The following is a 14129-nucleotide window of genomic DNA, read 5'->3' on the forward strand; positions in this document are numbered from 1 at the left end:
TCCTTTCCTAGCCCACGTAAGCATCGGCCGCTGCTAACTCAACGGCTAGGAAGTAGCACTTCTGTAGTGAATAAGCTCAAAGTTCATACCATTCGCCACCAAAGCTCACGCCGAGGTTGGCTTAGTTCTGTTCTTGACATGTGTGTCCTTCTAACGTAGAGGCTGCAGACCTCCCGTACTGGAACAACCTGGTTATCTTTTCGTCAAAGGATTATATAGTGGAGAGGGGGGAGGGAGGTGTTTCATCGTTTATAACCCCTGTCTCTTCACAGGGTTGGCCACTGATCGAGCAGGGCACTTTCCTTATGAAAACCCAAATCTCTCATTCGGAAGCTAAAATTACATTTCATCTCCTAACAAACATTTTCAATATCAAACATTTCAATTGCATAACAATTCCATGTGACTCTGATAACTAGAGGGTGTATACTTTCTCAGATACAGTTTAAGTCGTCCTGTCATCAGTCATAATGTCTCAGATGACAACCGAACTGACATACATACTCATTACGTTCCCAAGCATATTTCCAACTGGTTTTATTAACAAAATATGTGGTACCTTTCCCCATTTGTTTGATGTTCCCAGACTCTCTATATTTAACACAGGCTATTCAAGTCCTTCAGTAGACTCAGAGAGGGGAAGTGGTAAAAGGTATTTATGGGGGGGGGGGGGGTCATAAACCTTACCCACAGGCCAACGTCATGACAGCTGGGTTACTAAATAACCCAGAGTGTGTTCTGTCCAATATTGACCCAGTGCTGGGTTACTAAATAACCCAGCGTGTGTTCTGTCCAATATTGACCCAGTGCTGGGTTACTAAATAACCCAAATTGGGTTGTTTTTAATCCAGCATTTTTTTAGATCAGCTAGACACTTAAAGTATAAAGTCATTTTTAAGAGGAAACAGGATGTTTCACTGGAAGTCCACTTCCTCCTTCTCTGTCAGTCATCCCTCTTCTTCTTCTTCTTCCTCTTTCCAGGTCTCCAGTAGTGGTTGAGGAGGTGGTCTGTCCGCACGCAGCATCCCACCCCCAGCATGGATGATCCTCCTGGGCCACAACCACCATACTCTTCCTCCCATCTCACTGGCTCCACCACCACCACCTCTCCTCCTCCTCCTCCACCACCAAGTCTCTGAGGCTGAGTAAACCTAGCCGGGCCTCCACCACCCCACCACCCAGACCCAACCACCCCACCACCACATTGGGTCTTCAGACCCTAGGCAGCCCACCATCACCCCACCACCCAGACCCAACCACCCCACCACCCAGACCTAGCCAGCCCGCCATCACCCCACCACCCAGCCCACCACCACCCCACCACCCAGACCTAGCCAGCCCACCACCACCCCACCTCTCTGTCACCATGACACATGGACTACGAATACACCCTGCTGGGTTCCCCGATGGAGGACTACAGGAAGAGACCTCTGAAACTACAGGTGGACGACAGCCCCATGAGCCTGTTTGCCATTCTGGAGGTGAAACGTGACCCTCTCCACCGACTCTGGCCGTGGTGCACCCTGGGATGTGGTACGAGCACCCTGACCTGCTTCAGGAAGGTTAAACTGTACAGCTTCCTGTTCGGCCTCACCGTCATGTTCCTCATCATGGCTTCCTATATCCTCACTGGGGACAAGAAGGGCCTCCTCTTGACCCCGTCCCCATATCATTTCTCTATGGTCCCTAACTCGGGGTCCGGAGCTGGGCCCTACCCCTTTAATGTGTCTTCTGCCAAGGACTATGCTACCATTAAACTTATGGTGAAGAGCATAGCGTCCAAGGTGGAGTTCAGTTCTACTAGACAGCTGCCAGAACGCAAGGCACTAATACACAGTGAGCCACATGTAAGTACTGCACTGTAGTCTGTATGTGTGTGTGTCTCTGTGTGTGCGTGTGTGTGTGTGTGTGTGTGTTTGTGTGTGTGTGTGTGTCTCTGTGTGTGTGTGTGTCTCTGTGTGTGTGTGTGTGTGTGTGTGTGTGCGTGCGTGCGTGCGTGTGTGTGCGTGCGTGTCTCTGTGTGTCTCTGTGTGTCTGTGTGTGTGTGTGCGTGTGTGTGTGTGTGTGTGTGTCTGTCTGATCTTGCATTATATTGATCTGTATCTTAATTAAAAGTCTCAGTAAAATAGAATTGTTGTAGTTTGTTGTAGGAAAGTTTAATTCTATTTACATTCACACTCGGTTCAAATAGAAATAAACTTTGATAACATTCCCTTCATATCATATTCTAGTTTTTCCAATTCGTTAGCCGAAATAACAATTGGAAGCACATCCTTCTGAAACTAAACAAATAATTTAGGACCAAAACAACATAAGACAATTCCAATGGAAGTCAGGGAGGAACAGGAAGGGCTGAATTCTGATGTTACACAGGTACTTAAGGAGTGGGAGAAAGGGGGAAGTTGCTACTTTTGTTCTCAGGTAACGAAAAGTGGCGTATCTTGAGGAGTAATTGTATAAAGACATGTTCTCTGAAAACTAAAACTGGAAAACACCATGTCAAAACCCTCTTGTATTATTTTAAATGTCAGGGAAACTCAACCTGCAGAATGTTATAATTACGTAGTCAGTTGGTGTAGGAGATGGAGACTAATGATCAACCTGACAATCAGACAGATAATGACTTGGTGTAGAAGGTGGAGACTAATGATCAACCTGACAATCAGACAGACAATGACTTGGTGTAGAAGGTAGAGACTATTGATCAACCTGACAATCAGACAGGTAATGACTTGGTATAAAAGATGGAGACTCATGATTAGTCAGACTAAAACACAGATAATGACTTGGTGTAGAAGGTGGAGACTAATGATCAACCTGACAATCAGACAGATAATGACTTGGTGTAGAAGATGGAGACTAATGATCAACCTGACAATCAGACAGATAATGACTTGGTGTAGAAGATGGAGACTAATGATCAACCTGACAATCAGACAGATAATGACTTGGTGTAGAAGATGGAGACTAATGATCAACCTGACAATCAGACAGATAATTCATTTTTAGATGCAAACAGCTATTAATAGAGGTATTTTTCAGTTTTGTTTTGATGAAGAAATTCTTGAGATCACTGCCCTGGCCGGCCGACTCAGCAAGTAGAGCTCTTGGGGGAGTTATAGGAAAAACAAAACCACTCAAAGGTATTGGTTAGGCTACGTATTCCAAACTGTATCAGACATGCGTGTGTCCTGTTCTGACTATTCAGCAAGAGTTTGGGGGTGCAAAGAGGTATTTTAAAAATGAACACGTCCATAACAGAGCAGTACGTTACTTTTTAGGTGTCCACAAGTTTGCACCATATACTTGTAATAACTGGGGAGATGGGTGGGAACCCTGTGAGGTAAGATGGAAGGCATGTATGGTGAGACAGGTGTGTGCCTTTCCAAATCATGTCCAATCAATTGATTTACCACAGGTAGATTCCAATGAAGTTAGAAACAAATCTCAAGGATGATCAATGGAAACAGGATGCACCTGAGATCAATTTCAAGTCTCATAGCAAAGGGTCTGAATACTTATGTAAATAAGCTATTTCTGCTTTTATTTTTTTGCAAATTTGTCAAAAATGTCTAAAAACCTATTTTCGCTTTTTTCATTATGGGGTATTGTGTGTGGATTACTGAGGATTTTTATTGTATTTAATCCATTTTAGAATACGATGTAACGTAACAAAATGTGGAAAAAGGGACGGGGGTCTGAATACTTTTCTGAATGCACAGTATATAAGTGCACTACTTTGGTTCAGGGCCCTTAGGGACCTCTGGTCAAAACTGGTGAACTATGAAGGGAATAGGGTGCCATTTGGGGATGTATGTAGCCTCACTCACTCCACTGACTGGCTCCACCACTTCTATTCCTGGCCCCGTCTCAACTCAACTCCTGTTTCAATTAAATCCGTCAATGCTATAGATAGGTTTGTGCCAAGGCTGTTTGCCGGATCCAGGGCCGGACAAAGCCTTTTGGCGCCTGGATAACAGTCTAGCTTCCGTCCCTCTCCTCGCCCCTACCTGGGGCTCCGAACCAGGACCACTCTGCACACATCAACAACCGACACCCACGAAGCATCGTTACCCATCGCGCCACAAAAGCACACGCCCTCGCAAGAGTCAAGGGAACAACTACTTCAGGTCGCTAGAGCGAGAGACGTCACTGATTGAAACGCTTATTAAGCGCACACTAACTAACTAGCCACTTCACATCGGTTACACCTACACACAAGATTTTGGTTGGGTGGCCTCCCCACCAGCGAAAAAAATGAAAAATGTACGTTTAAAGTTCATTTCTTGTAATTCTAATATTTTGCCATTGGGTGTAGAGATTTTTGTTGTTGCTTTTAAAGAACATTTCCTGCAATTCCACACATTTGACCAAGACTTGCCATGTTAATGATCTCTGATTGAGTGTGACTATCCAAATCAATGGAAGCCCCGATGAGGCCAGGGCCCCTGGGCAACATGACCTAGTACCCGCTTATGTGGCTTATGCCTCGAGCCGGCCCCTGTTTGCATCACACTAATTTCTTATTGGAACAAGCTAATGAGAAAGGGAATGTGATTGACGACACAATCAATTACATCATCTCTGCTGGCCAGTTAAAGAAACATAATCGTCCGTTGCACATTTCTCTCTTTCTTTCTCTCTCTCGCTCTCTCTCTCTCTCTCTCTCTCTACTCTCTGATTCAATTCTAAAGGGGCTTTTTTATTAAGCATGGGAAACATATGTTAACATTGCCAAAGCAAGTGAGAGTAGATATCTCTTTCTTTTCTCCCTCCTCCCTCTCCACTCCCTCTCCTCCTCCCTCCCTCCCTCTCCTCCTCCCCCTCCTCCCCCCTCCCCTCCCTCCTCCCTCCTCCCTCCCCCCTCCTCTCTCTGTCTCTCTCATATCCTCTGTCTCTCTCTTCTCTCTCTGTCTCTCTCTACCTCTCACATTTTTGTGTTATGTGTTGGACCCCAGTAAGACTAGCTGCCGCTCATTGGTGTCGGTTAATGGGGATCCTAATAAAATTGAAATCAAATCTCTGTCTCTTTCTTTGTCTCAATTTCCAATTCAATCTTTATTACACAGAACACATATTTACATTGCCAAAGCAAGTAAATATACACCTACAAACAAAAGTGAGAAGAAGCAAAATTAACTCAACAAAAAATGTGTAGAAATAACAGAAACATTGCACTCTAAAAAGTTTCCAAAACACAAGACATTTTCAATATCATCGCTATGTTTCAACTTATTTAAATCTCTCTCTGTCTCTCTCTCTTTTCTTTCTGTCCTCTCTCTCTCATTTTCTCTCTCTCTCTCTCTTTCTGTCTCTCTCTCTCTCTTTTGTCTCTCTGTACTTTTCTGTCTCTCTTTCTCTCTCTCTCTCTACGCTGTCCAAACTCTCTACTACATTATTTTCTTGTCTTCTTCACTTTTTTAATTTTAATTACATCATATTTGGGTTAATCTACTGTCGTTTAATTTGGTATCTTCAAATACCATATCGGAGTGAATCGTTAAATTACACCCTTTTGTACTGTAGATGTCATTCATCGTAACATCATCTTTTTTGATTTTTTATCAATTGCTATTTACTGTTTGATGTGGTTGTGTTTCGTGATTTCGGTGTTTAAAACATTTGAGCACAGTAAACAAAAAATTCTGTTTGAATCCCTAACATCATTTTTCTGTCGATTTCCTTTTGAAATATTTTTCCACAAATGTTTCTGGATAAGTTGTCCTTAAATTAATAAAATAATTTTGTGTCATTTTGAGTCGCTTTTATTGTAAATAGAATAATAATGTTTACTTAACACTTCTACACCATTAATGTGGACCTACCAATTCACATATCTCTCTACAACAAAAAGTAATAATTTAGCATGTTTTAGAATTCCTATAAAATGCTAATCTCCCTTATTATAGTAATGGTGAGTTGCTATTTTTAGAAGTCCTCTCATAAATATTAACACTCCCTCTTATTGTAATGGTGAGAGGTTCTAATGTTTTAGGGTTGATATCTATCTCTTGTTATGAATTTGGCATGTTTAGCATAGAAATTTTTATCCAAAAATAAAAATATAACATTATATATGTGAAGTTACATGTATTTTGAGGTATATTCATAATCCTAACCTCACTTGTTTTGTCATGATGAGGTTACTTATGTCTTGGTATATATAAAATGCTAACCTACCCTGTTATTGTAATAGTGAGGGTTAAGCATGTTTGTATATATAAAATCTATCTCTTATTATTGAATAAATTATTAGCAAATTGTTTTGTAGTATAAAATCTCACCTCCCTTATTCATGGTAAATAGTGAGAGAGTTTAGCATGTTTTGGGGGTATGATATAAAATGCTAACCTCCCTTGTTATGGTAATGGTGAGAGGTTAGCATGTTTCTAGGAGTTTTCCTAGGGGAGTTTTCCTAGCCACCATGCTTCTTTCTCATGCTTTTGTTTCTGTTTGGGGTTTTAGGCTGGGTTTCTGTACAGCACTTTGAGATATCAACTAGATATTACAAAGGGCTTTAAAAGTAAATTTGATTTGATTTGATTTTAGGGGTATAGTATAAAAATGCTGATCTCCCTTGTTATTGTAATGGTGAGAGAAAGTTGCATGTCTTGAGAGGTATGATATAAAATGCTAACCTCCCTTGTTATGGTAATGGTGAGAGGTTAGCATGTTTGCCTAGGTATGATATAAAAATGCCGAAACTTCCCTTGTTATGTTAATATGGGGGGATGTTAGCATGTTTTAGGTATGATATAAACATGCTAACCTCCCTTGTTATTGTAATGGGTGAGAGGTTAAATTGCATGTTTTAAGTATGATATAAAATGCTAACCTCCCCTGTTATTGTAATGGTGAGAGGTTAGCAGGTTTCGTAAAGATAGTGGAGCGTCTGTAACTTTCTCATTATTATTCACGATTCATTCAGGAATATTCAGTAATCGTAGAATCCACATCAATAAAGAAGTGTGACACAATGATACAATAAATGATTTACCATTACATTTCTATTGGGCACAAAAACAATCTGAAACACAACCAAAACAAACAGCCAATACAGCCAACAAGTTTGTAGAGATTCTAGCTTGAGTGTAATCATTACGTGTTAAGAATAGATTATATTATAGGAATATGGATTATATTATAGGAATATGGGATTATATTATAGGAACATGGGATTGTATTATAGGAAATATGGAATAGTTATTATAGGAATACGGGATTATATTATAGGAACATGGGATTATATTATAGGAATGTGGAATTATATTATAGGATTATGGAATTACATTTACAGGAATATGGAATTGTATTATAGGAATATGGGATTTATTGTAGGAATATGAAATTATATTTAGGTGAATATGGGATTATATTATAGGAACATGGGATTATATTATAGAATAGGAATTATATTATAGGAATATGGAATTATATTATAGGAATATGGAATTATATTATAGGAACATGGGATTATATTATAGGAATATGGAATTATATTGTAGGATATGGAATTATATTATAGGAATATGGGATTATATTATAGGAATATAGGATTATACTATAGGAATATGGGACCAAACACTCAAACGCTTTACTACTTTAATACACATATAAGTGATTTGCCAATACTTTTGGTCCTCTAAAATGGGGGGGACTGTGTACTAAAAGTGCTGTGATTAACTAACCGTGATTCAGATGACCATCCTAGCCATGCTAGATTACGCGAGACGTAATTTATAGATCGGCAGGTAAGGGTTTTCTCGAGCGGCTAGATGTTCTTTACCATCTCGGCCATCAGATTTACCACCAATGCTCCTTATAGGACACATCACTACACTCTATACTCCTCTGTAAACTGGTCATCTCTGTATACCTGTCGCAAAGACCCACTGGTTGATGCTCATTTATAAAACCCTCTTAAGGCCTCACTCCCCTTATCTGAGATATCTACTGCAGCCCTCATCCTCCACAAACAATACCCGTTCTGCCCGAGTCACATTCTGTTAAAGGTACATGTTTTGTTAATGTTACATTCTGTTAAAGGTCCCCCAAAGGACACACATCCTGGGTCGCTTCTCTTTTCAGTTCATGCCTGCAGCTAGCGACTGGAATGACCTGCAAAAAAACACTCAAACTGGACAGTTTTATCTCAATCTCTTCATTCCGAGACTCAATCATGGACATTCTTACCGACAGCTGTGGCTGCTTTGAGTGATGTATTGTTGTCTCTACCTTTTTGCCCTTTGTGCTGTTGACTGGGCCCAATAATTTTTGTACCATGTTTTGTGCTGCTACCATGTTGTGTTGCTACCATGGTGTGTTGTCATGTGTTGCTGCCTTGCTCGTTGTTGTCTTTGGTCTCTTTTTGTAGTGTGTTGTCTGTCTTTATGTAGTGTTGTCTCTCTTTATGTAGTGTTTGTGTTGTCTCTTTATGTAGTGTAGTGTTGCTCTTCCCTCGTTATGTAGTGTTTTCTCTCTTTATGTAGTGTTGTCTCTCTTTATGTAGTGTTGTCTCTCTTTATGTAGTGTTGTGTTGTCTCTCTTTATGTAGTATTTGTTGTCTCTCTTTATGTAGTGTTGTGTTGTCTCTCTTTGTAGTGTAGTGTTGTCTCTCTTTTTGTAGTGTTGTGTGGTTCTCTCTTTATGTAGCGTTGTCTCTCTTTATGTAGTGTTGTCTCTCTTTATGTAGTGTTGTGTTGTCTCTATGTAGTGTTGTCTCTTTTATGTAGTGTTGTGGTGTCTATTTATGTAGTGTTGTGTGTTTTGTTCTATTTTGTATTGTATTTATTTATTTGTTTTTTAATCCCAGGCCCCAGTCCTTGAAGCAGGCCTTTTGCCTTTTCTTTGTAGCGTCATTGCTAAATAACAATTTGTTCTTAACTGACTTGCCTAGTTAAATAAAGGTTAAATAAAAATAATAATACAAAAATCAAAAAATAATTTAAAAATAAAATAAATAACAGACCCTTTACTGTTATTTAATGAGATGGTCTCTGCGCCCTTGGAATTTGAGTTCAATAAAATGATTAAAAAGTGTGGAGATGTTTCAGGAGATATGTGTGTTGGGGGGATGTCTGTATAGCTGGGAGAGATGTTTCCAGGAGATATGGTGTGTGTTGGGGGCTGTCTGTATAACTGGGGAGATGTTTCAGGAGATATGGTGTGTTGGGGGCTGTCTGTATAACTGGGGAGATGTTTCAGGAGATATGGTGTGTTGTGGGGCTGTCTGTATAGCTGGGGGAGATGTTTCAGGAGATATGTGTGTGTTGGGGGCTGTCTGTATAGCTGGGGGAAGATGTTTCAGGAGATATGGTGTGTTGGGGGGGCTGTCTGTATAGCTGAGATGTTTCAGGAGATATGGTGTGTTGGGGGGGCTGTCTGTATAGCTGGGGGAGATGTTTCCAGGAGATATGGTGTGTTGGGGGCTGTCTGTATAGCTGGGGGAGATGTTTCAGGAGATATGGTGTGTTGGGGGGCTGTCTTATTAAGCTGGGGAGAATGTTTCAGGAGATATGTGTGTGTTGGGGGGCTGTCTGTATAGCTGGGGAGATGTTTCAGGAGATATGGTATGTTGGGGGAGCTGTCTGTATAGCTGGGGGAGATGTTTTTAGGGAGAATGTGGTGTGTTGGGGGGCTGTCTGTATAGCTGGGGAAGATGTTTCCAGGAGATATGGTGTGTTGGGGGCTGTCTGTATAGCTGGGGGAGATGTTTCAGGAGATATGGTGTGTTGGGGGCGCTGTCTGTATAGCTGGGGAATCTAAACAGTAAACACACTCCTGTTTCCGGTCACAACTTGCAGACTGTTTTACGCTGCAGTGCGTTTTGTTGCCGATCTTACTTTGCATACCTGACGGTTTTCACTTTTTTTCATTACTATATTTTTACTTTTCCCTCACTCAACTTTTTTCATTCAACTTTTTCACCCCGGAGGTTTTTATCTGCGTTTTGTTGCCGATCTTACTTTTACTGACGGTTTTAGTTTTCATTACCGTATATTTTTACTTTTTTCCTCACTCAACTTTTTTCATTCAACTTTTTCGCACCCCGGAGGTTTTATCTGGACATGGTTCGTTAGACTTCAAACAGCCGGGCTAAGTAACATTAACATGATGCCTTCTAATTACAGTCGTTGTACTTATAATATACCAGGAGAACGATCGCCTTTAAAACTGGCAAGGATAGCTGTGCTGCAAGCCCAGCTTCGAACGCAATGTTCCAAGAAAGGCAAGGGAAATGTCAGTGTAGGAAAGGATGAAACGGCTCTGTGCGCGGCAGTAAGTACAGATAGTAACGTTAGTATCAACCCCCTCTTAGGTCCCGCAGCTGGACAACTTTTATAACATGGTCGGAGGAAACGCAGAATGCTCAAACCGGTGTCACTTATTCAGCCAGGGAAACTCCAACCAGTTCTCCATTGCGCGGTGGGTCGGAGCCCCTCAGTTCTCTACTCACTCCCTTGTGAGGGTCTGAGGCCCGACGCTCCCACCATTGGCTCTGACAAATTGAAAACCTGGTCATTGGCGACTCCATTACCCGCGGTATTAGACTTAAACTAATCATCCAAGCGATCTGACACTGTTTACCAGGGGGCAGGAGCTACCGACGTTAAGCTAATCTAAAGACGGTGCTGGCTAAAGCTAAAACTGTGAATGTAGAGAGTATAGAGATATTGTTATCCACGTCGCACCAACTGATGTTAGGATGAAACAGTCGTGAGGTCACCAGCGCAACATAGCTTCACAGCGTGTAAATCAGCTAGAAAGATGTGTCGGCATCGATTAATTGTCTCTGGCCCCCTCGCAGTTAGGGGAGAGTAATGAGCTCTACAGCGAGTCTCACAACTCAGTCCGCTTTAAAAACTGTTTTCTGCCCCTCCCAAAAGATGAATTTGTAGATAATTGGCCCTCTTTCTGGGACTCACCCACAACAGGACTGGCCTGTTGAGGGATGCGACGGACTCCATCTAGCTGGAGGTGCTCTCATCTTATCTCCGACATGACAGGCTCTACACTCCTCTAGCTCCACAATTAAAATAGGGTGCAGGCCAGGCAGCAGGCTATTAGCCAGCCTGCCAGCTTAGTGGAGTCTGCCACTAGCACAGTCATGTAGTCACTCAGCTTTCCCCATTGAAACCGTGTCTGTGCCTCGAGCTAGATTGGGCCAAAATAAAAATTGGCGCAGTTCGCTTTGACAATCTCACTAGTATAACAGCACTCCTCCATTCCTGCCATTATTGAAAGAGATTGTGATACCTCACATCTCAAAATTGGGTTACTTAATGTTAGATCCCTCACTTCCAAGGCATTTATAGTCAATGAACTAATCACTGATCATAATCTTGATGTGATTGGCCTGACTGAAACATGGCTTGCCTGTTGAATTTACTGTGTTAAATGAGCCTCACCCCCTGGTTACACTAGTGACCATACCCCCGTGCATCCGCAAAGCGAGGTGTTGCTAACATTTACGATAGCAAATTTCAATTTACAAAAAAAAAACAATGACGTTTTACGTCTTTTGAGCTTCTAGTCATGAAATCTATGGAGCCTGCTCACTCACTTTTATAGCTACTGTTTACAGGCCTCCTGGGCCATATGCAGTGTTCCTCACTGAGTTCCTGAATTCCTATCGGATCTTGTGAGTAGCAGATAATATTCTAATTTTTGGTGACTTAACATTTTTCACATGGAAAAGTCCAAAGACCCACTCCAAAAGGCTTTCGGAGCCATCATCGACTCAGTGGGTTTTGTCCAACATGTCTCTGGACCTACTCACTGCCACAGTCATACTCTGGACCTAGTTTTGTCCCATGGAATAAATGTTGTGGATCTTAATGTTTTTCCTCATAATCCTGGGATTATCGGACCACCATTTTATTAAGGCGTTTGCAATCGCAACAAATAATCTGCTCAGACCCCAACCAAGGAGCATTAAAAGTCGTGCTGATAAATTCTCAGACAACCCAAAGATTCCTTGATGCCCTTCCAGACTCCCTCTGCCTACCCAAGGACGTCAGAGGACAAAAATCAGTTAACCACCTAACCGAGGAACTCAATTTAACCTTGGCGTAATACCCTAGATGCAGTTGCAACCCTAAAAATTAAAAACATCTGTCATAAGAAACTAGCTCCCTGGTATACAGAAAATACACGAGCTCTGAAAGCAAGTTTCCAGAAAACTGAAACGAAATGGCGCCACACCAAACTGGAAGTCTTCCGACTAGCTTGGAAAGACAGTACCGTGCAGTATCGAAGAGCCCTTACTGCTGCTTTCGATCATCCTATTTTCCAACTTAATTGAGGAAAATAAGAACAATCCGAAATTTCTTTTTGATACTGTCACAAAGCTAACTAAAAAGCAGCCTTCGCAAATGGAGGATGGCTTTCACTTCAGCAGTAAAAATTTATGAACTTCTTTGAGGAAAAGATCATGATCATTAGAAAGCAAATTACGGACTCCTCTTTAAATCTGGGTATTCCTCCAAAGCTCCATTGTCCTGAGTCTACACAACTCTGCCAGGACCTAGGATCAAGGGAGAATACTAAAGTGTTTTAGTACTATATCTCTTGACACAACTGATGAAAAAATAATCATGGCCTCCAAACCTCAAGCTGCATACTGGACCCTATTCCAACTAAACTACTGAAAGAGCTGCTTCCTGTGCTTGGCCTCCTATGTTGAACATAATAAACGGCTCTCTATCCACCGGATTGTACCAAGCTCACTAAAAGTGGCAGTAATAAAGCCTCTCTTGAAAAAGCCGAATCTTGGACCCAGAAATTATAAAAAACTATCGGCCTATATCGAATCTTCCATTCCTCTCAAAAATTTTTGAAAAAAGCTGTGGCACAGCAACTCACTGCCTTCTGAAGACAAACAATGTATACAAACGCTTCAGTCTGGTTTTAGACCCCATCATAGCACTGAGACTGCACTTGTGAAGGTGGTAAATGACCTTTTAATGACGTCAGACCGAGGCTCTGCATCTGTCCTCGTGCTCCTAGATCTTAGTGCCGCTTTTGATACCATCGATCACCACATTCTTTTGGAGAGATTGAAACCCAAATTGGTCTACATGGACAAGTTCTGGCCTGGTTTAGAACTTATCTGTCGGAAAGATATCAGTTTGTCTCTGTGAATGGTTTGTCCTCTGACAAATCAATTGTAAATTTCGGTGTTCCTCAAGGTTCCGTTTTAGGACCACTATTGTTTTTCACTATATATTTTACCTCTTGGGGATGTCATTCGAAAACCATAATGTTAAATTTCACTGCTATGCGGACGACACACAGCTGTACATTTCAATGAAACATGGTGAAGCCCCAAAATTGCCCTCGCTTTAAGCCTGTGTTTCAGACATAAAGAGTGGATGGCTCAAACTTCTACTTTTAAACTTGGACAAAACAGAGATGTTGTTCTAGGTCCCAAGAAACAAAGAGATCTTCTGTTGAATCTGACAATTAATCTGGATGGTTGTACAGTTGTCTCAAATAAAACTGTGAAGGACCTCGGCGTTACTCTGGACCCTGATCTCTTTTGAAGAACATATCAAGACTGTTTCAAGGACAGCTTTTTTCCATCTACGTAACATTGCAAAAATCAGAAACTTTCTGTCCAAAAATGACGAGAAAAATGTATCCATGCTTTTGTTACTTCTAGGCTGGACTACTGCAATGCTCTACCTTCCGGCTTCCGGATAAAGCACTAAACAAACTTCGTTAGTGCTAAATACGGCTGCTAGAATCCTGACTAGAACCAAAAAAAAATGTATCATATTACTCCAGTGTTAGCCTCCCTACACTGGCTTCCTGTTAAGGCAAGGGCCGATTTCAAGGTTTTACTGCTAACCCCACAAAGCATTACATGGGCTTGCTCCTACCTATCTTTCCGATTTGGTCCTGCGTACATACCTACACAGTACGCTACGTCACAAGACGCATGAGCCTCCTAATTGTCCCTAGAATTTCTAAGCAAACGGCTGGAGGTAGGGCTTTCTCCTATAGAGCTCCATTTTTATGGAATGGTCTGCCTACCAATGTGAGAGACACAGACTCCAGTCTCAACCTTTTCATTCTTTACTGAAGACTTATCTCTTCAGTAGGTCCTATGATTAAGTATAGTCTGG

General features: G+C 41.5%; 1 pseudogene; it reads left to right on the top strand.

The window, feature by feature from the left end:
* Positions 1-1373: 1373 nt before the first annotated feature.
* LOC123724407 (carbohydrate sulfotransferase 15-like) overlaps positions 1374-14129 on the top strand; it is a 96127-nt pseudogene continuing 83371 nt past the window's right edge.

The sequence above is a fragment of the Salmo salar genome, chromosome ssa01 (assembly GCF_905237065.1).
Source record: "Salmo salar chromosome ssa01, Ssal_v3.1, whole genome shotgun sequence".
Classification (NCBI taxonomy): Eukaryota; Metazoa; Chordata; class Actinopteri; order Salmoniformes; family Salmonidae; genus Salmo; species Salmo salar.